We start from the raw sequence: 25,225 nt of genomic DNA, 5'->3' as shown, positions 1-25,225 counted from the left end.
CTAATTTACAAAACTGTCAATCACACAAGATATAAGAAACATCTACAGTAATGTGTAGTGCAAAGCATGCATGATGCCCACTGAAAGGAGGATAGAGCACAAAAGAAAATCCATATACATAAAATTTGTCAAACGCAATTAAAACAGGTCTGTGTTGTGTTTCATACTGCAACCCAAAGTCAAATGTTAACAAGGGAAACAACTGCGTGCATGTAACAATCAGGAAGTTAAAAACTAATTTACCATAAATATTTGTGAGGTTGCTAAATTTGATATCAATAAGACTTGCTTATGGGCATAAAATTAGAGCAACAAGAACACTTGTCCAAATAATTACACAGCTGCAGACTGCTTAGAATAATGTTGTAAACAGGTTAGCCTTTCAGCATTACACACGTGGGAAGGACTTCGATAAATGGGAGGTTCCTCCTTCGTGTAAGCACTACAAAAGGTTTAATACCCAATTTAACACCACTAATTTGATCAACCTTTGAAGGATGTATGGCAGAGGCGGGCCCTGCCGGGATTGGAAACTGTGATTTCAGATCCTTCACATAGAATTCTATAGTGGCCATTTAGCAAATGGGAGTTTTTGTGTCCTAGAAAGTTCTGCAGCTTTTTAAGGGCAGAGTTTAATAGGTTGTTCTCAATCAAATAATCCACCCGTTTAGCTGGCAATGTCCCAAGGGAAATGGACACTGTGCCTCATTACAAGTTAGCCGGTCCGGATTTAACGGTGCTGGTAAAACCATATCGGCACCATTTTCCGGCCCGGCTAACTATGACGTCTGTGGCCGTGTGGTGTTACACCCGCCAAGTCTAACCTGGTGGGCTTAATGCCACCGGCTGCAGACGGACCGGGAAACACTGGCACCATTACCACATGGTGCCGGTGTTTCCACGGCCCCCAATCCATGGAGTCCTAGACCACTGGGGCTGTAATGCCCCGGTAAGTCCGGCAAGTCCATAGCCGGTAAATCCCTACAGTCTGGCGGCAACCTGTCGGTTTTACCAGCAAGGTTACCGCCAGAATCGTAACTAGGCCCACTGTTTTTCAACACCCCATGGTTCAATGTGTTATGACCAACAAATCCATTACAGATAATTATCATGGCCATATTTAGCATTGTGAGGTAGACCCCATCAACGCCGGCAGTCCCTCCAGTGAGAGATGGACTCATTTATAGAGAAGTTTATGGGTCAGTCAACGTGCTAAAAGGGGAAGAGCCCATCTCACTTCCAACAACATACTCTTCCACAGCCTGATAGGCCTTTAAGGCCATTGGCCTGTCAAGTAATCTTCCATTCTTCATAGAGGCCATACCGTGTGTCTGCCTGCCTTGAAATGTGGAAAACTTTCCAACCAATCAGAAGTTCACTGACGTGGAATAATGGTATCCATCTTTTGCCTATGTGTACTTTCTACTTTTCGGTGATATAAATGTGGGAACATTGTTGTTATGAGCAAGGTTGACTATATTAGAATGGCGCAAAACCACTTTAAGACACCGGGCAGCTATGAAAAACTTGGCACCAACCCACAACGAAGAATCCTAACAGAACATCGAGAACTATTGAAACATTACCAAACCAAAGGATTCATCACAGATGAGGAACATGATTTCCTGAGAACAGACATTCCAATTATGCCCACCCTGTATTTCTTGCCAAAAATACAAAATAAATTTGATGAAATCCCAGAAGAACAACCAATTTTGAGTGGAATGGGAGGCCTAACAGAAACACTTGCAAGAAACTTTAACAACGTCATCGAACCACTGGTCACCGGCATACCACCATACATCAGAGACTCCATGCATACCTAGGCCATACTCTCACAAATACAATGGGAGTCAAACTTCTTACTGGCAACATTAGATATCAAGGCCTTATCCATCGACCATGAACTAGCTACCACCAGCCTGGGGTATCTACTAACCAACAAATCAGCATCACAGTTGGAACAAGCGGAAATGACGAAGGAATTTCTCAAATTCTCACTGTCCAACAACATATTCATCTTCAACGGCGAGTACTATAAGTAAACAAGGGGGATCGCAATGTGAGCAAGCTATGCTCCAGCATTGGCCAACTGCTTTATGCATGCATACGAACAGCAACATGCCATGTAAGAAACAAGATTCACAAACCTAATCGTCCAATGGTCACGCTATATAGACCATGTTATCCTCATATGGAGAGGGACACCAGAGGAACTAAGCCAATATGTTGACTACCTCAACCGAAACAGCTATGGAATAGAACTAACCAGTCACATGAGCACTGACCAAATCGATTTATTGGATCTAAGAATCACAATCAAAGAAAACAAAATCATTACAAGAACCTTCCGGAAAACCAACAGAGATCTACTCAGTCCTACACGCAAACAGTTTCCACAGGAAAAGTGTAATATAAAATATCCCACAAGGCGAATACATCAGAGCCAAAAGTAATTGCAACACCCGGGAACTCTCTTTGAGGAAGAATGTGATCTTCTACATATAAGATTCAGGAACAGAGGCTATTCCAACAAAAACCTCACAGAAGCCAAACTGAAAACATCAGCTATACCAAGAGAAACACTATGGATCCCAAAAAGGAAAGCCACGTGTACAGAGACATCTATTAGATTCGTGACCAGATATAACATGGACAGCTACAAAATCCAAAGAATACTAGCCAAACACTGGAACCTACTACTGATGGATGAGCACATTAGACCCTGCTTAAAACCACATCTGAGCCTGTCCTTTAGCAGAGCCCCGACATTATGCAACATACTGAGCCCGTCATTCCTATCACAGAAAAATATCACGGCAAAAGACTGGCTCAGCAAATAGACACCAATTGGATTCACTAAATGTGGCACATGCTCTATGTGCAAATATCCAACACAAACCAAAAGTGCAACTTTTAGAGGCTGTCTACCGTTCAAAATCAGCGAACACCTGAATTGTAAAACCAAATATGTGATTTATGCCCTCATATGTGTATGCAATAACATCTACATAGGGAGTACTATCCGAGAGGTCCGGATCAGAATAAGAGAACATTTGAACAACATCCATTCAGAGGACCCAAAATTTCCCCAGGCCAATCACTGGCAGAAAAACCACCAAATGGAGGACAAATACGATTCATCAGACTATGAACAGTGAAGATGGGAGCAAGAGGAGGAAACAGAATGCTCAAGTTACTACAAGAAGAAGCAAGAATCATCTGTCGCTATAGATGTGTGAAAAATTGCCTGAACAGTGAACATGACTTCAATGTATTTCTATGATTTCTGTTAAATCACCACCCCTCCTCCCATCAGGACCCTTCCACCCCACCTTAATCCAAGCTGACCAATATGAGGCACTCAGTACCACAGTGGCCAACATATAGACATGGATCACCCACAGAGACCCAACCTGCCTCCTCATGAGACAACCAGCCCCGTCTCTACCCCACCCTCACCGCACCTGACCAATATGAGGCACTCAGTACCTCGGTGCCCAACATATAAACATGGATCATCCACAGAGGCCCAACCTGCCTCCTCATGAAACAATCAGCCCCGTCTCCAAGTGACAAGACAGCAACGCAGCACTACTACAAACACAACATCAGCACACCAATGCCAGTCCCCATTGGCACACAAAACCACGAGACACCACAAAGAGCCATCATTACTAGTGCAGTACCACCCAGCCCTACCACCAAACGACCAGCATCGCCCCACAGAGAAGCCCTCCAGAGTCAAACAATATACCGCATAACTTCACAATTGCCATGGGCCACAGGGCCCCGGGACACTGCCCGAGGGAGCATACCCCCCACCCTTCATAACATTGACTACCGTTCGCCCAGCTTGCCACTCCCATTGCACCTGGGGTGGTTTTACCACCCCCAAACCCCCACATAGGACCCGGTCCCCTTGGCTCCCTGCTCACATGGGCACTACAGTTCCCACAGCACCATGCAGCACCGATGTGCACAGATGCCAATATTAAGCCGTTAACTGCAATGCGCATGTGTAGGAAGACACAACGCACTAGTCGCCTCCCGCACATGAGCATTCATGCTAGCACGTACAGCTTTAAACAAGCTGACTAGCCAAACCACCACAGTAAGCCAAACGCGGATCTTGAAGGAGCTGCAGACTCCAGATAAGCACGCACGAACTTGCAGGAGTCCTCACGCTCATAGCTTGCCAGCCACTCACTTCCCCCAAACTCTTTTATCATGACACGCACCAAGCCAACTCGCTCCCAGTACTTGGTGCAGGAATTACAAAACCCGCCAGCAAGACACAGTCCATTCTACGTCACAGACCAAACAAACCCACCTATTTGCACGGAACCCCGAGCTAGCAACCACGCTCAAGGGCGACCCGTGAGCCTACGGTACACATTGGCCTGCACAAAGCCCACGTACCAACGCTGAAATGCACTAAGCACACCATTAAGGCACCAATAAACGCAGGACCCGGACACACGCTCAAGAGCAAACCGCGAGCCACAGACCCCATAATTGGTCCATACTGAGCCAGTTTCCCCACGTGGAAAGGCTCAAGCACGCCACACAGACAAGTTGGAAACGCAGGACAACACACCAAGGCTAATACTGAGCCATTGGTACAACAGAGACCACACTGAACCTGGTTCCCAACCTGGTAGGCTCAAGCACGCCAAACCAGGCACTAATCAAATCACAAACAGAAGCATGCACAACATGTAAATAGATACTCCTACACACCACCACGGGATGGGAAACCAGCCCAACCACCAGGGCACCATGTCGCCACCCCTCGTCCAGGCACTGCCCCAAGAAAGCAGCACCACCGCAAGGAGTCACACAGACTCCCCACCACGCTTACTCTAGGAACCTCTCGTTGTTTATTACAGGGCCCAACAAGAGCCACTGTATACACAGGACCACCTATATGAAAACAGAACCCCACAGGGGGCGCCGGACCGAAAAACATAGATAAGGATCACCGAGACCCTACCCCAACTGAATTCCACTTGGCCTATGGATCTCTAGCTAACCTTCTGCCTCTTCCCTTTCTCCCTCTCACTGTTTCTTTCCCATCCCTCAACATGATGGGACCAATACGTGTATATGTGTATATGTGTAATAGCTTGACAAATTGACATACACTGCTCTCCACTCCACCCTATGCACTATGCACAAATGTAATGTATATCCTGTCACCTCAATAATACACTAAACACTAGTTGTCACTAAAAATGATTTTGAATATGTATCAGCCTTGAGAAGGACCTACGGGTCGAAGCACGGGTCGGCTGACCCCATGGGGCTTTAAGAATCCCTTGTGTACCCACCAAGGGTGTCTATAACTTAAGAAAATAAACAAACCATGCTACAAGCCAGCACTTAAAAACGCAAAAGTGTGTGGAAAATATATTACAAAGACAAGGGGGGTAATTCATAGAATTCAGCGCACAAGTGGCGCATGCGGCTGGCGCACAGTGTGCGCGAGCGAATCCCTGCGCCAGCCACGTGCGCAAAAATACATTTCCGCGCACAGCGTATTCATGGATTCCAGCCACCAAAACCAGCCGTGGCGCACAGTGGCGCAGCGACCCTGCAGCAGCGCCAGTTACTCCCCCAAGAACGCCCCTTGCGCAGGGAAAAGCCATCAAAATCCCCAATCCAGCGCAAAGGGCTGCGCTAACAATGTACCAGCACGGCAAGCGGGGTACGTGTATCATTGGGGTGCGCGGGAAGTTTCACACGTGATTTCAGCTGGGTACGTGTATTACTGGGGTGCGCGGGAAGTTTCACACGCGATTTCAGCTGGGTACGTGTATTTCAGGGGTGCGCGAGAAGTTTCACACGTGAATTCAGCAGGGTATGTGTATTTCAGGGGTGCGCGGGAAGTTTCACACGCAAATTCAGCAGGGTACGGGTATTTCAGGGGTGCGCGAGAAGTTCCACACTCGAATGTCCTGTGTATGTGTATTTCGGGGTGCGCGGGAAGTTTCGCACGCAAATTCAGCAGGGTACGTGTGTTTCAGGGGTGCGCGGGAAGTTCCACACGCGATTCCATCAGGGTACGTGTATTTCAGGGGTGCGCGGGAAGTTCCACACGCGAATGTCCTGTGAACGTGTATTTCAGGGTGCGCGGGAAGTTTCACACGCGAATTCAGCAGGGTACGTGTATTTCAGGGGTGCGTGGGAAGTTTCACATGCGATTGGCCCTATGCGAGTGGGGTACGTGTATCACTGAGGTGCGCGGGAAGTTCCACACGCGATTGGCCCTGTGCGAGCAGGGTACGTGTATTACTGGGGTGCGCGGGAAGTTCCACACACGATTGGCCCTGTGCGAGCGGGGTACGTGTATTACTGGGGTGCGCGGGAAGTTTCACATGCGATTTCAGCTGGGTACGTGTATTTCAGGGGTGCGCGGGAAATTTCACATGCGAATTCAGCAGGGTACGTGGATTTCAGGGGTGCGAGGGAAGTTTCACACGCAAATTCAGCAGGGTACGTGTATTTCAGGGGTGCGCGGGAAGTTCCACACGCGAATTCAGCAGGGTACGTGTATTTCAGGGGTGCGCGGGAAGTTCCACACGCGAATGTCCTGTGTACGTGTATTTCGGGGTGCGCGGGAAGTTTCACACGCAAATTCAGCAGGGTACATGTATTTCAGGGGTGCCCGGGAAGTTCCACATGCGATTCCATCAGGGTACGTGTATTTCAGGGGTGCGCAGGAAGTTCCACACGCGAATGTCCTGTGTACGTGTATTTCGGGGTGCGCGAGTAGTTTTGCACGCAAATTCAGCAGGGTACGTGTATTTCAGGGGTGCGCGGGAAGTTCCACACGCAAATGTCCTGTGTACGTGTATTTCGGGGTGCGTGGGAAGTTTCACACGCGATTTCAGCAGGGTACGTGTATTTCAGGGGTTCCGGGGAGTACTACACGTGAATTGGCCGTGTGGGTCCTCCCAGGTGTTCGCTCTACAACCTCCACGGCCCCTGCAGGCAGCCCACACCACGGGGACTACCCATCACCCCTGCTCATGTCCCGCAGGCAGCCCATCCACCATGGGCATGCCCCCCAGCCAAGCCACATGTCACCTTGCACTACTGATCAACATCGCATGTCTCCCAGCACCCCCACCCCCCAGCAGTGCAGGGCACCCTCCACCAGGCCCCCACACATGTCTCCCAGCACCCCCACGCCCCAGCAGTGCAGGGCACCCTCCACCAGGCCCCCACACATGTCTCCCAGCACCCCCACCCCCCACCAGTCAGGGGCACCCTCCACCAGGCCCCCACACATGTCTCCCAGCACCCCCACCCCCCAGCATTGCGAGGCACCTGCCAGCAGGCCCCCACTCATGTCCCACTCATGTCCCCCTGCACTCCCACTCCCCTGCATTGCGAGGCACCTGCCAGCAGGCCCCCACTCATGTCCCACTCATGTCCCCCTGCACCCCCACCCCCCAGCAGTGCAGGGCACCCTCCACCAGGCCCCCACACATGTCTCCCAGCACCCCCACCCCCCAGCAGTGTAGGGCACCCTCCACCAGGCCCCCACACATGTCTCCCAGCACCCCCACCCCCCAGCAGTGCAGGGCACCCACCACCAGGCCCCCACACATGTCTTCCAGCATCCCCACCCCCCAGCATTGCGAGGCACCCTCCACCAGGCCCCCACACATGTCTCCCAGCACCCCCAACCCCCACCAGTCAGGGGCACCCTCCACCAGGCCCCCACACATGTCTCCCAGCACCCCCACCCCGCAGCATTGCGAGGCACCTGCCAGCAGGCCCCCACTCATGTCCCACTCATGTCCCCCTGCACTCCCACCCCCCAGCATTGCGAGGCACCTGCCAGCAGGCCCCCACTCATGTCCCACTCATGTCCCCCTGCACCCCCACCCCCAGCACTGTGGGGCACCTGCCAGCAGGCCCCCCTCATGTCCCACTCATGTCCCCCTGAACCCCCACCCCCCAGCATTGCGAGGCACCTGCCAGTAGGCCCTGACACATGTCCCCCAGCCAACACGTCATCACAATCTAGATCCCTGGCCCTTATGGGCAGCCTCCACATGGCAAACACCCACCCAAGTATTGCATCCACCCACTCAGAATTGCCAATTACATGATACAACCCCAATGGCAAGTATGTAAATGAACACATGTCCCTCACATACACACAATGGGTGTAAGTGAATGTCAAAACCCATATCATGACATGCATGAAACCAATGATATGATACTACACATTGAAGTTTGATGAAAAAAATGTATTAAAAGCAACATAAATGGGATTAAAAATAAACAAACGACAATGGGAATTAAAAACAAAAAAGCAGCATGTCCGTAAAATAATGAAAAACCACAAATCATAATCCAAAGGAAAGGTGTCCAAAGTCAAAGTTCAAAAAAGTACATCCAAGGGAAAAACAAAACCAAAAACCATTTCTCCATGGGTAAATCAAAAAAAAAAAAACCATAATCCAACAGTCAACTATATACAGATAAACAATCCAGGGTCCATGATCCCAACTGAAGAAATGAAACCTATCTAAAAATACTACGTAATAAAAAAACTATATACAAAAATGTTGGCCATTGTCCAAAAGGTCCAAAATCAAGAAAAAAGCAAAGGAAACCTAACACTAACTACATAACTATTTACAAGGGCAGCGGGCTAGTCCAACGGCTCACTGGATGTTGTCATGGGCCAGGGCATCATCGAACTCCAGTTCAATGGCTTGGAGGCAGGCATGTTCCCTGGCCCGAGGTCTCGCAGGGATAAAGCAGTGTCCAGCTCCAACTCCCTGCGAAGACCCTCGAGGCACTCAGCCCGCCTCAGCGCCCTCCGCATGGAGTTCTCCGCCCTGACCATTGTGAGCCGTTCCTCCTCTGCCCGCTGCCGCTCCGCACCTATCTGCTGGCCCAACCGCTCCCACACGGAAGCCACTCCCATTCCAGGGTTCTCCTGCCCTCCGGCCGATGCCTGCACCCCTGATGTCGATGGCCCTGAGCCATGATGCCTCCCACGTCGAGCCTGCCGCTGCCTCCGACGCAACTGCCTGTGCCAGCACGACGGCATCCAGGCTGATGGAATCCACCGACGCCGTCGTGCACGTGCCCTGCCCGATGATGCCGTCACATCCTCCATCTGCTGGGGTCCAGTTGCTGGTGTGTCCACCCCTGCTGGACCTCCGACTCCCGACTGTGGCAGGGATGGGATCCCCACCGAGTTGGCTGCATTGGTCGGGGCAGGTCCACAGGGGGCCCTGGTGGCATCTGGGCCGGAAGACGGCATGGAGAACGACTGGCGCATAGCCTCCACAGAGGAGGAGAGGGTCGCCAAAGTGCCCGACACATGTACGAGACCCCCGACCACGACCGCTCCCAACTGGGCCACGTTGGCACGGTGCTCTTCGTGATGACGTGCATGCTCCCCCCGGGAAGCACGCACCTCATCACGAATGACACCCGTGCGCAACGCGACACCAATCAGGACCTTCTCCATACGGCCAGGGGTCCCCTCGTCCGCAGGTGGAGGGGAGTCAGATGACATGGACATCCCCCCTACCTGCGGACCGGCCTAGGATGGGGCATCCCTGCTGGTGCATGGTGGTGCAGTCACAGTGTCAGGGACAGTGACATGCACAGGCACCTCCACGGCGACCTGTGCTGCCTCCTTCCCCTGCCCCTGGACTGCACCACTTGCACCAGCAGGGATGCCCCCACCAGGCCCCATGTGCGGCTCAGTAGCGACCTCCTCCTCCTCTATGGAAACCACCAACCTGGATGGCTCCACACCGTCTTCTGCCATTGCAAGCCCCTGTGGGGGCTCACCCACCCCTTCCGCTGCAGCCGTGGGGGCATCCCCGCTGCTTTGCTCCACAGCGCCGTCTCCGCCCTCTTCTTCACTTTGCGCTGTGTAGAGGGAGACATAGAACACAAGCATCAGGGTACTGTACAATGGTCCCCTAGACAGGAAGCAATAGCAGATAAGTGGCAATGTCAAAGATCACTTCCATCATGTCCATCCACAACACATGGGTCAGTGCAGGCAAAACACATGCAGTAACAGGCATGGCGTATGCTATGGACATAAGCAAACATGTCCAAGGGACTCTTGAAACATACAATGTTGTTTTTGAACTCACATGCATCATGGGTCATGCCTATCACATTCACACACTTTACCGTACTTTCATCCATCTGGACTCGTACACCCCAGACACAGTGAATGCAAGGATGGCTAGGCTGCATCAGTGGATCTGAACATTGACACAGACATGTGTCATGCATCCATGGCATTAACAAGTCACAGACACGCAGGTCAGACACACAGACATGGAAACCATACATGTACATGGCATCATCACCCATCCCTCACCCCCACCCATGTCCAGGAACAGAGACTGGCATGCTCTCATGTGTCCATTCCGCATAGGGCTCCCCATGTAGCATTTAAACACATACACCAACCGTGTGCTTCATACATTACTGGTCTCACATGCATGACCATGATGTCCCTGCACACACACACGCGTACATGGCCTATGTCACACATACAGGCAAGTATCAGACAACCAGCACACTGCAACATGCCCCGTCTCACACAGCAATGCCTGGCCACTTACCGCTCGACTCCAGACGGGTCTGCCTCTCAAGGACCTGGACGTGGAGCGCTGAGGATATGCGTTCCAGGACCCTCATCTGATCATCAGACAAGTGGCCCCGGCTCCCCTTAGCATCCGCTGCCTTCAAGAGGCGCCGGGCCTTGTTGAGTGTCCTGGACCTGAAGTCCTCCCAGCGCTTCTTGACATGATGTAATAGTCGGACTGCCACCCCCTCCGCGTTGATGGCAGTCACGATGTCCGTCCAGATCCTGTCCCGTCCATCCTTGTCGGCGCGTGATGATCCGAAGAGGGCATCATAATGCCCCAGGACATGCTCCACCAGGACACCAACTTCCTTCTGACTGAAGCTGGTGGCCCTCTGCCCCTCTGGCTGGGGGTCGCCAGTGGTCTTGGATGGTGTTTGCCCCGACATGGCGACCCCCGAGGCAGGCGTGGGTGGGCAACTGGGTCCTGGGGCTGGGCTGTGGAGCGATGGTATCCCAGTCGGGTGTCTTCTGTTCCAGCAGGGGTGGACACAGCAACTGGACCCCTGCAGATGGCTGATGTGTAGGCACCAAATGGCAGGGAACGGTGGCAGCAGGCAGGCAGGCAGGCAGGCAGCAGCAGATGGCTCGTGGGAGGCTGCTCGGGGCTCGGGGGGGCAATAATTCGGCCTTTTGGGCAGGAGCATGGTCTTCCGTGTGCTTACGCGTGGCCAGCTTGATACGGAGTGATTTGGCACGTGAAAATTCTGCACGTCAGCGTGTAATTCGAGGAAAGGCCCTTAACGCGTAAGCACGTCTGCACGCATACGCGATTTCATTGGACAGAAGGCCCTTCAAGCGCAAGCGCCTCTGTGACGTGATGCGCGCAGGCGTGCATGGGCGTTTCAGCGCGCGTGAAAAACTGCACTTCCGCGTGCGAATGCGTGTAATCCGAGGAAAGGGCCCATGCACGTAAGTGACGTGACGCGCGTGTGCGTTTCCCTCAGCACGGGTTAAAGGTGAGTGGGGGCAACCGACGTGTGTTGCTGCTTCCTGTTGTTTCGCGCGCCATCACAACTTCACAGCTATCAAGGACGTATCTCTTCTTTTGGCGGGGGTATTGGCTACGCGTGTTTTTCTGCATCGCGCTAGTCAGACGGTGAGTCGCACACGCTATTTTTCCCACTGCGGGTGCCCCTGTGCATCGCACCCATTTTCGATATCATAGTAGCCTGCGTGTCCCACGCATACGTGTTATTCGTGTTACTGGGTGCCACCGCGTACTGCGGGAGGTTGATTCCACGCACGTAGGCTGTAGGGTTGCATGCACGGTTTTACTGCAGTTTTGGGGCGCCTGAGCGTTGCTTGACCCGTCACTACATCACAGGGGTCACATACAGCCTTGCAGGTGCAGGGGGGCTGTTAACATCTTGCTTCCCACCCCCTTTACCCCAATTGCCCAGGTCAATTGTGGTGTACACCTCCCATTGGCACTACTCCATCTGTGCCGGCACTACTACATCTGTGCCATGGTTGGGAGGACACCAAAGGTGAGGGGCGCCTCAGCTGGGCGTACTCCTCGTGGCGGGCGTGGTCGGGGATGTGGCCGTGGTGACCAGGGAGTAGGGGGACTCCAGGGTGTCCAGGGCGGCCACAGAGGGGGAAGAGGCAGGGGTGCGCCACTTGAGCACAATGTTGTGCCATGTGTCAGTGCAGTCATGCCACCACCCCCTGTGGTTCCGGGGGATGCAGCTTCTGCATCTGGCACTGGAGCCCGTGTGACCGGCAGTCCGTTCCATCGACTGCCACGAGCCCAAGGGTAGTGGTAGCTGCAGGTGCAGCTGTGGACACCGCCACCCAGGCTCAGGGTCTGCCAGCGCAGGCTGCGTTGGCACTTGAGGAGCCCTTGGTAGATTTCCAACAAGCCAGGAGGGAAACCATAGGGGCAGGCAGGGCTGCTCAGACCAAGACACGTGTCCCTGGGGCAGTTATGTCATCTGCTGCCCCGAACAGCCGGGTGTTGACAAGTGCAGGGGCAGATGCACCCAACAACACCCCGGTTGTGAGTCTGCCAACCAGGACCGTTGCGGTCAATGACCCTGCCACAGCTGATGTTGCTGCGCAGGGTCCATTAGAGGGCACCCAGATGCCACTGACACAAGTCAGGCCTTTTGTCGTCCCTCCACCTGCCACTCCCTTGGCTCAATCCACCGAACCCACTGGCCATACTGGTCAGGGCGGCATTAGCCAGCCAGGGTCTGCGCCACAGTCCAAGACGAGGAAGGTTGCACCTGCAGCACAGGCTGGGACCCCACACACAGCCACGACCTCCTGCACGTCGGGGAAGAAGCCTTTCTGCAAGCAGGAACTGGACTTCTTCGTGGGCTACGTGCGGAGCCACAGCCGTGACATGCTAGTGGGTGCCAATAGTCAGACTACGGCTGCCCAACGTGACACCCACTGGAAGCATGTTGCGGAACATGTCAGTTCATTCGGCCATGAGGTGCGCACGGCGCAAGAGTGCAAAAAGTGTTGGAATGACATCAAACGCAGCACTAAGGCTAAGCGTGACTCTAATTACAACTTGACTCTGGTGACTGGCGGTGGGCCTGCACCAGAGGAGGAAGAGCTCACTCCGCATGAGGCACTCGTTGCGGAGTTCATACCACCTGAATTGGTCGAAGGAGTGGGAGAGATGCTGGACTTTGATGCCCAGTCCAGTGAGTGTTGATGCTTGTTTGTTGAGGACGTGTGTGTTTTACTTGTGGGATATGTTGTGCATGATTGCCACTACATGTGACGTGCACATTGTTCTGATGTGTAAGTAATGCAATGCTTCCTTGATGCATGTCTGCTCTGCTGGATGGTGGACATGTGGAGCAGACGGGGACTGTCCGCATCACCACTATTGCACCCTACTGACATGCTGGTTACAAGTATGCCCCTCCGGTCCATGTTCCAGCTCACTGGCCCTTCTGCATGTGGCATGGGGTGACCTTCCTCTCAGCCCAGGCACAATGTCATTGCATGACTGACGTGCATGTCTCCTCTGCCTGCATGCGGGGACTCCATGTAGGCATGCTCCCTTGCCCCTCCTCCGCCACTCTGCACCCCAGTTCCACCTTTGCACTGGTCTGCTTCAATCTTGCCAATGTGTACTTTCCTGTTCATGCGTCCTGTGTAGAACCCCTGTGCTAACTTCCAGCGTACAATCTGCCAGACATATGCCGTGTGGTACAGCCTTAGTACTTGATGCAGGGTATCTCACTTGTACTGTGCATAGGTCAGATGTCCCGCAGGGACATGAGTGCCCATTCATGCTCCATGTGCATTGCACGCATGCCCCTATGTGTCCTTGACTGGATGATCACTGTAATACAAGTCCTGGGTGACATACCTTGCATAGCATCTCATCAGCCTTCCCATGTCAACTGTGGGTCAGTACTGCGTTGCACACATGTTTAGGGTCTGACAATCTGTGTGGCTCACAGGCCTCAGCCTGTTTAATGGCCAATGACTCTGTCCAACTGTTGTAGTGTCTTCTTCACACGTGGGCGGCCTCCAGAGTTTTCATCAAGTGTCCTGCTTACTGTCCCATCATCATTTGCAGTGTTGTCACTTGAATCACATTAAGCTGTTGATGCCAGTCAACACTGCCTGTCAATACACAGGTCTATGGTCAGCCTTTTGATACCATGCTAGGCATCCCTGCTTTTGTACTTGAGTGGAGGGGCGCTTGGCTTCTAGATATGGTACACATTGAATGCACGATGCACGTGATGCCTGAATTTGTCCTTGCACTGCCTTCACATTTCCTGACACACACCATGGAGTCCTTGTACATGTAGGTAGTGAGTGGCGTACACATTTTCTGCACTGCATAAACCCACATCCATGGAAACTGCCACCTTTCAACAGGTCTGATCACAGAAGCAATTCAAAGTTGACCCAGCATGCATGCCAGGTTATATGTTGTGTGTCACATGTCTGCCTGATGCATTTGTTGTCAGTGTGTGTGTGTGTGTTGTGTGCTTCTGACATGTGTAGTGACCTTTTTTCTCTCTATTTTTCAGGTGATGACGCAATGGAGGCGGAGGATGGTGTTGTCATGCCAGACACAGGGTTGTTACCACTACATCAACCCGGCACAAGTGGGGGTCGTGGGTTGGTAGGCCACGAAAACCCCCAAGTGCTACAGTCCATCTTGTATCTGGCTGCCTATGAGTCCAGCCTTGATGACGACTCTGATGTCCATGTCGAGTTGGATGAGCATCAAGTCCATGTGTCAGGGGTGAGTGATTCTGATGTGGACACTCCTCTGTCCGTGACACCTGCACTGAGGGATCAGACAGTCTTGGTTCCTCCGCCCGTGGTGGATCGGGACGCAGGGTCACCCTCCACACCAGTCACTGATGTGCCTGGGACATCACGTCGACGGGGGCATGTAGTCGTGAAGCCGCGGGCGGTGCCAACACAGCGAGGACACCCGGTCCTTGGGTCCCGCAGGGGTCAAGCCCAGCAACGCGGTCGCTGCGTGCAACTGCAGTATACTGAGTGGGAGCAAGACATGACTGCCAATTCAGAACGGCAGGGGGCAGCAATGGAGAACATCGCTGAGAGCATGGAGGGTGTGGCCCGATCTGTGCTCCCCCCTGCTAGGCAGGTGATTCTCCAGCAGTAGGCGGCACGGTCCACGGCCCGCTCGCTCAGGCTGGGCATGGCGGCCTCAGACAGGGGACGCCAGGCTGAAATGTCGTCTCTGCGTCAAGCAATTGCTGCTCATGCAGAGGCGCACATGGATGCCCTGAGGGAGGAGTATGCTTCCCTCAAATCCACTCTGGGTGTCCTTATGATGTCCCAGAGGCAGCGGGCAGAGGAGAGGTTTGCACAGCTTGAGCGTACCATCTCGGCTGAGCTATAGGCTTACCGAGAGGTGCAGCGGTTGTCCAGCCAGGCCTTGCAGGAGGAACTCTGTGTTAGACGTGCTACCTTACAAGAGGAAGCACGTGTATCACGTGAGGTTCTGCATGCAGACCTACGTCACATCGCCACACAGAACCAGGCTCACCCGTCCAACAGACTTGCTGCCGACGAGGGGCAAGCTGCGGCTAGGCGTGGCCAGGCTACTGTGCCACGTCCTCCTTTCCAGGATGCGCCAGACTCGGACGACCATCTATCTCCCACATAGGTTGGGCGGTGCAGGCGTTGAGCCCATGGAGGTTTTTTTTTTGGGCTCAGCATCATCGCATGTGGGTGTTGAGCAGCACCCTGTACCTCCCCCCTCCTGGGTGCCTCCCCTCCCCCCCGGGTCGTATGTGGCCATTTTTGATTTTTCTTTTAGTTTAGTTAGTTAAGTTTCTGTTTGATAGTTAGTTTGATTAGGTAATGTAGGTTTTTTCATAGTTAGTGTAATTAGTTAATATAGTTTAAAATTGCTTGTCTATTGTGCTTTCATGTGACGGTGCGGTGCTTTGTGGCTTTTGAAGGCATCCACTGTCTGTTCCAGCTGGGCCCTTCAGGCTTGTCTTGTGTATGTGTTTGCTGCTTGGGGTCCTTGACTCACATATGCCACTCCTGCCTCCCTTATCCATGGGCTCGCAAGGATGGTTCGGTGTGACAGCCTATTACACAAGGGCTTTGGACTGTCATATCTGTGGCATGTCTGGTGCTGTGTAACTTGTGTTGACACCCCTAGTGGGGATGATTGTGGTGTTATTGTCCACTGTTCAGCTTTTGCTAGATGGGGTGTTTCATGATTAATGTGTACATTCATTGCTATGCATTGTGTAGTATGTTTCTTATCTTTACTGTACACGTGCTTGTTGCAATTCATGCCGTAGATAGTGTGCTCCACACTTTGGATGTGAAAGACGGACTGATGGTGTGATTTCTGATGTAAGTCTCTGACATGGTCCAGTAATGAGATGCCTGAAGAGACACACACAGATGACTTTAAAGCATTAATCATGTGTTTCATGCCCTTTCTGCAGGGGGATGAGCCTCCAGACCACCTTTGCCAGCAGACATGGCCCATTGGACGTCTGAATTCTGGACAGGTTTGTTGGTGCCCACATGCACATGTGTGCACAAGCAGAGGCACAGGGATTGCAGACCTACATCCTAGAACTGCTGACGTGTTCCAAGGAACTCCAGGCAAGGTGAGCCACAACACAGCAAAGCTTGCACCAGGTGAGTTGCACATGCAGGCTTAGTAACAGCACTGAGGGTGAGCTTGGACGAATATTGGTGTTGAAGCACACAATACAGCTCAGATGTGTTGGTGGACTGATGGCTGTTGATTGTAAGGTTGTCTGGGGCAAGGGTGAAACATGTTTGGGGATGCTTGTGGTCTCGTGCAGAAGGGATGTGACCTAGCAGTTCGGGCTGGACTTCCCCTTTTGGGGTGGTGCCAAGCCTGATTTGCATATGGTCTTTCCCCTTCTGTAATGGCTTGGCAGGCGAAGAACGATGGTCTGGAGGGTTGCCCCGAGCAATGCCAGTGGTTAAGATTCAGTCTAAACCTTCCAGCCATCACCTCTTTGTTTTTGCTTAAGGTTGTCTGGGGCATCTGCAGGGTCAGTGGCACATACCCTCCGGTACACCAAGGTCCATTGAGGCACTTGTATCAACCATGTAGCCTTCCGAGACATGAAAAGGGGCAGCTCACAGGGACATACAGCAAGGGACATACTCGGGTGCAGTGCATTTCATTTCCATGTACATTTTGAAACATGCACTGCCTACTTTGTTTTGGTCATGGTGGAACACAACTTGTTCTGAAGTCATGCCTTGCTATATGGGTCTGTCTGCTTACCCAGGGAACATTGCATGTTGTGTGAATTGTGACACATTGGTGTTCCATTTGCCACGCACCCACCGGCGGCTGACTTACTGCATTGACTGTGTATGACCCATCACAGGGGTAATGTTACATATGGGTACGAAGCATCTACACCAGATTGTCTGTTTGTAGAGTAGTTTGTTGCTATGGGGCATATTTGGTGGTGTGTTTTTGTGTTATGGGCACGGACAGATTATTAACGGTGGCTCTCTTTGCAGCATTGAAGTGCTCCTGTAACCGGACCTGAGAGTGCGCAGGCAGGAGGCCAGAGCTAAGTGTCTTGTTGTTTTTCTTTCAAACTGCTCTGCATAGGCTTGCTGGGGGGTGCACTAATGCATGGATGAATGTGTAATTCAAATTGGTATGTTTGTTTTCCCCTATTCACCCGGAGTCCTATCCAATTTTGAACCCTATACCCTCTACCCGGTGTTCCTGCTTCCCGTACCTATCCAAGCAACGTTCCCTAACCCTCTTTCCCCGCTGGGGTTGCGGATGCCTGTGTAAGCCCCAAACTTGCAGGCGCCAAGACCCTAGAGGGGGTGGTTGGTTCGTGCCACTCCTAAGCCTGGACTACAGAAGGCCATGACAATGATGTCCAAGTTTGTTCGGATTGTGTATGTGTTCATGCAGGTAGTACATTTTCGTGCATTCCTTACTTTCATGTGTCATTCCTCCTCCCCTCTCCTGCCACTCATTCCAGTTATCCAGTGTGCCAACACCTGTCCCGACTGCATATCCCTGACCCTCCTTCCCCACCAGGGTCTCAGAGGCCTGTGTGAGTTTGACCTTGCAGGCACCCGGGGCACGGTGGGGGTGGTTGTTTCGTGCCACTCCTGCGCCTGTACAAGGGACCTGTGACAGTACACATCCGTTCATGGTGCATCATTCTATGTTATGTACCACACATGGTTCACATCCTGTTGTGACATTGTTTTACTGTGCTACCTTGGTTGTTACATCATTGTGGTAGTACTTGGCCTTTGTGAGGTACTGCTACGTCAAGTCATCTACTGGAAGGTGTTCTGGTTCGTTTTTCTGGCTTGGATTTTGTGATTTTGCAAATGAGGATGGACTCTGAGGGTGCAGGCACCTTTTTACACACAAGGTGGGAGATGGTGATGAAGGGGAAGGGTGATCCTGTGGCCAGGTGAAATTGAGGGTTGAAGGCTCCATGACCCAGGTGCAGTTGTTCAGTGGGTCATGCTCATTTGTGAGGGAGGGGGGGTGTTTTGTTGTTGATAGTTGCCTTGCCCTGCAGTGTGATGGGAACCCTGACATTGTGGTATCCTATGTACATGTTGTGTTCTGCTGATCAATGCCTGTTCATGTGTTGTGTTTACCTTTCAGGTGTGAGGGGATAGTTGTGGTTTGACATGCTGGGGTGTACACATGGTGAATGTTCACATGTGATGTGTAGAGGACACTGATGGTCACTTGATTGCACTTACTGACCCACACACTTGCACTATGATGCACTACATGTACAACCACCCTTGGATATCCACGTGTATACTCTGTTTGCCTTCTGGTGCCCACTGTGTCCCAGCAGCACATGTTCTGTGACCAATTATGGATCCTGTAAATGCCTAATTTGCTTTTTGATGTGGTTTGTCGCTTAGATGTGATGCTCAGGGTGTGCATCACACACAATAGCTGTTCACTGTGCTGTGCGCTGAGCAGTGTGTTTCAGGATTTGGACACAGCATGTAGACAGGCATTCATTGTTATGTTACGTCTACAACTTTTGTAATGCATTTGGGAATTACTTATTTTGGGTGGGAGGTTGTTGGTCAGTCATTTCATCTGATTCCATGTCAGGCATCATTGTCTGATGCCACTGTACATTTTTGACATGGCAATGTGTACCTTATTGGTACTGTGTTGGTGTATGGCTATTGCTTGCCATGTCATGTTGTGGTTTGGGAGGGTTTGAGTGACATAACAGTGATGGTCATGGCCTGTTTTGCAGGTGTGTGTGATTCACACCTTGCATGTCAGGGTCATCCGCTTCTCAAAGCAACTAGCTGGGGGTAGATCTCTCTCCGCCGCAGGGGCCTCCCTCTGGAACAGCCTTCCTGCCTCACTGGAACTTGAGGAGAACCGTCTCCGGTTCCGGAAGCACCTCAGGACCTTCCTCTTTGCTTCTGCTTTCTCTCTCCCTCTCCCTTGCTAAATTCTTCACTGGAACTGCACTGGATCTGCAACTGGGCCACTCTCACCGACCTCGGTCCCTGGCCCAGCCACTCTCCACTCGCACTGCCTCCCTGGCAACCCCTGCACTGCGGGACTGTCTCTCTATCCCTACAGCCCCCCCTTCCCAGCACTTGTCTGCACTTACCTTTGCAGTTGCCACCAGCTGGCCTATTTATTTGTTTTTTATTCTACTTACCCTGTACTGCACTCCCCCCCTCCCCTTCCCCTTGCACTTTTCCCTTCCCCCTACCCCTGCACTTGCGCAATCTAAATGACACCTGGCCTAGTAGTATCGTTGTCTGTCTTCCCTGGTTCCCCCCTCCCTGCCTCGTCGCACCTTGAAACACTTGTGTATAGGCACGTTACAAATGCCATATCATGTCATGTCATATGTCATATGTGTGCCTTTCGGTCACACAGGATAGCTTTTGTTTAAGTAGCTAGGGATGCAGACAATGTGGCACTTCCATGGCAACTATCTCAGGGTGGTAGGGTTGTGACAGTTGACTGTCTCTTTGTCATCATCGATTGTCACCTGGTATGTGCCAGGCCTGTGTGCACTCCGCAGGGGTGGGAGTTTAGGTGAAAAATGTGGCCACAAGCTGGGTCCGGGCTTCCTTGCCACGTGCCCTGCCCCCTCCCATGGGCAGCGCCTGTGCCTGTGGTTGGGGATGTGGGGGCACCACCATGTCCACCGGTACGCCCTGCCGTGTTGTAACATTGTGCAGGACACATGCTGCCACTATGATCCTGCACACTACTGGGGGTGCATAGAGTAGCTGCCCGCCAGAGCGGTCAAGGGAGCGGAAACGTGACTTGAGCACTCCGAATGTGCGCTCCACTATGGCCCTGGTTGCAATATGGGCGGCGTTGTATCTTACCTGGGGTGGTGTGGTGGGGTTCCGGATTGGCGTCATCATGTGGTTGCTCAGAGGGTACGCACTGTCCCCTGGGGAGGTGTAAATGGTTGTGATTATTGGGGTTTGTGTATTTGTGTGTGTGTGTGTGACATGCATGCATGTGCAAGGGCATTTGTACTCACCTACGAGCCAGGTGTCACCATGCTGCCCAGCTTCCAGGGCCCGGCTCAGGGCGGACATTCTGTATATGAAACTGTCATGGGTGGAGCCAGGGTAGTTTGCATAGACAGAGGTGATAATTCCCTTTGCATCGCATACCACCTGTACATTGATGGAATGCCAGTGCTTGCGGTTTCGGTAGATGTGCTCAGTGGCCCTAGGTGGACGTAGGGCCACATGGGTGCAATCTATGGCACCGAGCAATTTGGGGAAGTGTGCCACCCTGAAAAAATCCAGGACAACGGCCTGCCTTTCTGCGGGTGGTCTGGGCATGTATATGTGCTCGGGACTGAGGGGCGCGCTGTCATGATTGCCAGTATCTGGTGTAGGCAGCGTGACTGCGTGGCCTGTGAGACCCCCCCACTATGGCAGTAGTCCCCTGAAATTACCCAGTGGCCAAGAAATGCAGGACATTGAGCACCTTCTCCAAGGGGCTCAATGCTTGGGAGCAAAGGGTGGGGGATGTAAGGTCATCTTCCCACTCCCTGACCAGGTCTAGGATGATATGGGGTGGAAACCTATACCTGCCATAGACCTGGTCGTCAGGCATCCCAAAAAGGCTTGTCTGTGGTGCGAAAATGCGTGCCCTGGCTATTCTCCTCCTCCTGCGGTGTCCCACGATCAGAGCTGCGACAAATGGGGCATTCATCGTAGCTGTATATACGTGTTTGTTGTTTGCACGCACTTTTATACTGTGCGCGGGGACGCTTCCGCCTGCATTCGTCTGGTGGACGCGTTGACGCCTGTGTGCGTCTTTTGCCGTGCGCGGGTTTCCCGTATTCAAATCCATGAATACGGGTTGTTCGCGTGCGTGTGGGCGTTCCGTGTAGTTCTCTGCAGTACTTCCCCAGTTACGCCTTCTTTTTCACGCGTTATTCCCCATTCCACGTGTTACGCCCACTGTTCCACCCACTTTGGTTGTGTGCGCTGCGCTATGTGCGCTTTTGCTGTGCGCGTAGCGCACGCCGTGTGTGCCCGTGTGCGCCATGGCAGGATTTGGCGCACAGAGAGCGGGAAACACGCACAGCGTCTTCCTTGAATTGCACGCGTGCGCGTGCGCTGGGTTTCTCACGCTTGCGCCACCTTGCGCCTGCTTGCGCTGGGATTTTCGGCACACGTTTGCTCCATGAATCGACCCCAAGGTATCCATGTTTCCTTCATTTTCTCTACCAAACATACGAGGTGTGGGCTGCACCTCAAACCTAAACCTGTGATCTTGCCGCAACACTAGCAACTAAGAAACCCCACTAACAGAGCTCAGCGAGGTTGGTTCCATCCTAGAGCCCGCGCTACGCCCTTTTCAGTGATATAACTCAGTGTGTTAATGCCTTGCTACCTGGCTCTCTATTCGCTTTCAGGGTCATATGCAACCATGTGCCAAACTAGCCTTTTATCCTTCTGTGGCTACGACATACACTGGTACAATGTACTTCTCACTGCTCAGTGAAACACGGTGGTCAGTCATAATGGTCGAATGCAATAATGTCGAAAGTCAAAATGTCGAAAAAAATGTTTACAAAACAATAATGTCGAAAACAATAATGTCGAATTTAACTATAATGAAAAAGTCATTATTTAGAAATTTCAAAAAAAAAATTCAATATCACTATCCATAAATACATAAACAAGAGTTGAGTATGGGGGGTCCTGAGCGGGGGGTGTTGGGTGAAGGGGATTGGGGGGACCCCCCCTAGTAAATGATACTCTTCTTGTTTATGTATTTATGGATAGTGCTAATTGACATTTTTTTTTTGACATTTTATTTTCTAAAAATTGACTCTTTTCATTATATGTATAAGTTTTCGACATTATTGTTTTCAACATTTTCTTTTCGAGATTTTTGTAAGTCGACATTTTTTTTTCGACATTATGACTATAAACCGTGAAACACTAGCAATCCATGTGTGTGAGTGTTTACACAAGCACAAAATGCCCAGTCCTAAATATTGCAATCAGTAACAAAGCTGGCTGCTAAACATGTTCCAGGAATGTTTATGCCCCTGTAATGGAACCACGAGAATAATCTGTTGGTCCAGCGGCTTTCACATTTTCACATATACAGGCCCATTGATGGTGTGGGCTCCTTTATTTTTTGCCATAAATGATGGCAGCGCACCATTTTACTGTGTGTGTGTGTGTGTGTGCGGGTGCGCGCGTACATACTTAACTGTGCCATGAGAGAAAGTACAGGCCTCATGTGGCCTGTTCCCCTGGACAAAGTGTTGCATACACAGGTCTCTCCGATCAGTCATAGCACAGTAAAGTTGTACACAGTGGGCCAGCCACTCCAGAGTCCCTTGAGTCGGCCATCCCACATAATAACACAAGGACACAACAGCAAAATAACTCACCTTGATGCAAGTTGTAGCGTCCAAAAAATGCACGCTGATAATGATCTTATAGCCTCAATCTCAGTGCAGAACAGACTACATATATATATAATGTTTTCTTGTGCACACTGTTAGTAAAAGGAATGCTTACAAGGCACTCAGTCACACTCACACACTCATACAGATATGCACAAGATACACCCGCACAAACAATTATTCACAATCAAACTGCATAATAATTCAAAGCACCTCTAAAAACACTACATTTTTTCGAACTCACCTTTAGTTTTATTCTGCAACAGCCAAGAGAAGGTAGATATCGAGCCAGCAGCAGCCAGGGCTGGGTCTGACACTTGTTGGGGTAACAGATGGGGACAGAGCCCATCTCTTTTTTTAGTAAACACTATGATGGTGGGTAAGGGGCCTTTGTATGCGCTCTGCCAACCTCTGGAGTATGTGTGGGATTGAGCTGCGTTACTGGCATCAGGGGCCAGGTGTACCCACTGACACCTGGTAAAAAGAAAACATAACGTGGGTATGATGCTCTTGTCGCGCTCTACCCTGTTAAGCTTATTAATGATTACATTACTGTACTTGCTAGAAACTCTTAAATAAATCACCAATACATTAAATTGTATGTATACATTCAGTTAATACAGTTCAATGTTATGATTGTTGATCAGCAAACACGTGTTTCGACAAAGAGTTGTTTTCAAGGCTGACATCATGAGGCAAAGTAAAGATTTTTTTGGCATTGTATCACAAAATATATCATGCTTGATTCACACGTTAAAAGGAAAATTACACCAAAATTAAAATTAGAAAAGTTAAACTTAAGAGATTTACATATCAAAGTTGCATCAAGGTGTACAGAAGGTGTAGAGAGAAGTCCAGGAAAGAGCAAACAAAAAATGTTTTTTGTTGAGAATTGTTATATAATGTCAATATAACATATACATTTCAAAAGACTCAGGTATTGGGCTTGTGTGGAGAGCGAGCTAAAGTGACAACAAAACTAACAGCCCCACCTTAGTGTAATGTTAAATCAATGTGACAGATATAATTGCAAAAGTGGAGCGTGTTTTCATGCTGAGCCCCCATGGTTGCTAATGAGGTGTATTGAATAAAGTCACTATTCATACCTATTGCTAAATAGAATATTAAGCTATGTTCAGATTCAAGACTCACTTATCTTATTTCTAATACGTTCAAAAGTGGAATGTGTTATCATGCTGAGCACCCGTGGTTGCAAATGAGTTGTGTTAAAAAAAAGTGACTCTTTGTACCCAATGCTAAATAGAATATGAAGCTGTGTTCAGAATCAAGACTCACCTATCGTATTTCTAATGAGCGCACTAACGTGGAGGCACGATTCACTCAGTTAGATCTTGATGTGGCTGTAGGTAAGGTCAATATTCAATTGTAGATCCATTTCTGATAAAAGTGAAGGAAAATAATCTAAGAATTACTGAATTCAGGGTCTAGTGTTTGGTGTAACATATTCGTGTATAAATGGAGCCCGAACTTAATAAAAAAGTGAACTCACCAATGACGGCATTTTTGTTGTTAAGAAGATGTACTAATGAAGCGACATTATAATGGCTTGGCGTATTGGAACAACTATCGTTAATCCCATCGGGTAGAATGTTGTAGCAGTGAACCTGACAATAAAAAGATAATTTTTATCTTAACTATCTGCTGTTTAGTATGTCTACACTGCGTTCGTGCGCTCAAGGCATTCTTGTATAAAACCACTCACCTGATTTGGAGGGCTCAATCCCTGATCGGTGCTTGATGCTATTAGTGCAATCACGGGTGTTGGGCTCCTCTTGATAAAGCTGTCTATGCTATGCGTGTAAGTCCCTCATTGGCATACGTATTGACTGCAGTTGCGCATGTCAGTCACTAATCTATCGCGCATGCCCAGTAGCATTGAACACTACCGGCTTGCACATGCGTGTTTGGTGACACGAAGGACACTATACCTATCGATATATGCAACACCTCACATATTTATCGAGCACATAAAAGAGTTATAGCGAGTTGATACAAATTCAAAATACGTTTTATAATTAACAATGTGTTGTGTTTAATTATTTAGAAACTGTTTGTTGTACTTTCGTCACTGCTAGCTCTCACCATAACTGTAAGTATTGAAATATTTGCAGTATTAAAATGACAATCACTTCTG

At 50.7% G+C, this 25,225-nt stretch overlaps 1 long non-coding RNA gene across 2 annotated transcripts in view; it reads right to left on the bottom strand.

The window, feature by feature from the left end:
• Positions 1 to 24,902, bottom strand: part of LOC138489624 (uncharacterized) — a 77,788-nt gene extending 52,886 nt beyond the window's left edge. For both annotated transcript variants that reach the window (XR_011274836.1, XR_011274837.1), the window contains exons 1-3: positions 24,794 to 24,902; positions 24,581 to 24,695; positions 24,367 to 24,468 (exon numbers count right to left, since the gene is read on the bottom strand). This is a non-coding gene — a long non-coding RNA (uncharacterized lncRNA). The remainder of the gene's footprint in view (positions 1 to 24,366; positions 24,469 to 24,580; positions 24,696 to 24,793) is intronic.
• Between the last annotated feature and the right edge of the window lie 323 nt (positions 24,903 to 25,225).

This window comes from Ambystoma mexicanum, chromosome 9 (assembly GCF_040938575.1).
Source record: "Ambystoma mexicanum isolate Mex_15411 chromosome 9, UKY_AmexF1_1, whole genome shotgun sequence".
Lineage (NCBI taxonomy): Eukaryota > Metazoa > Chordata > Amphibia > Caudata > Ambystomatidae > Ambystoma > Ambystoma mexicanum.
The sequence above is the reverse complement of the archived record's forward strand: the minus strand, read 5'-3'. Positions and strand labels throughout refer to the sequence as shown.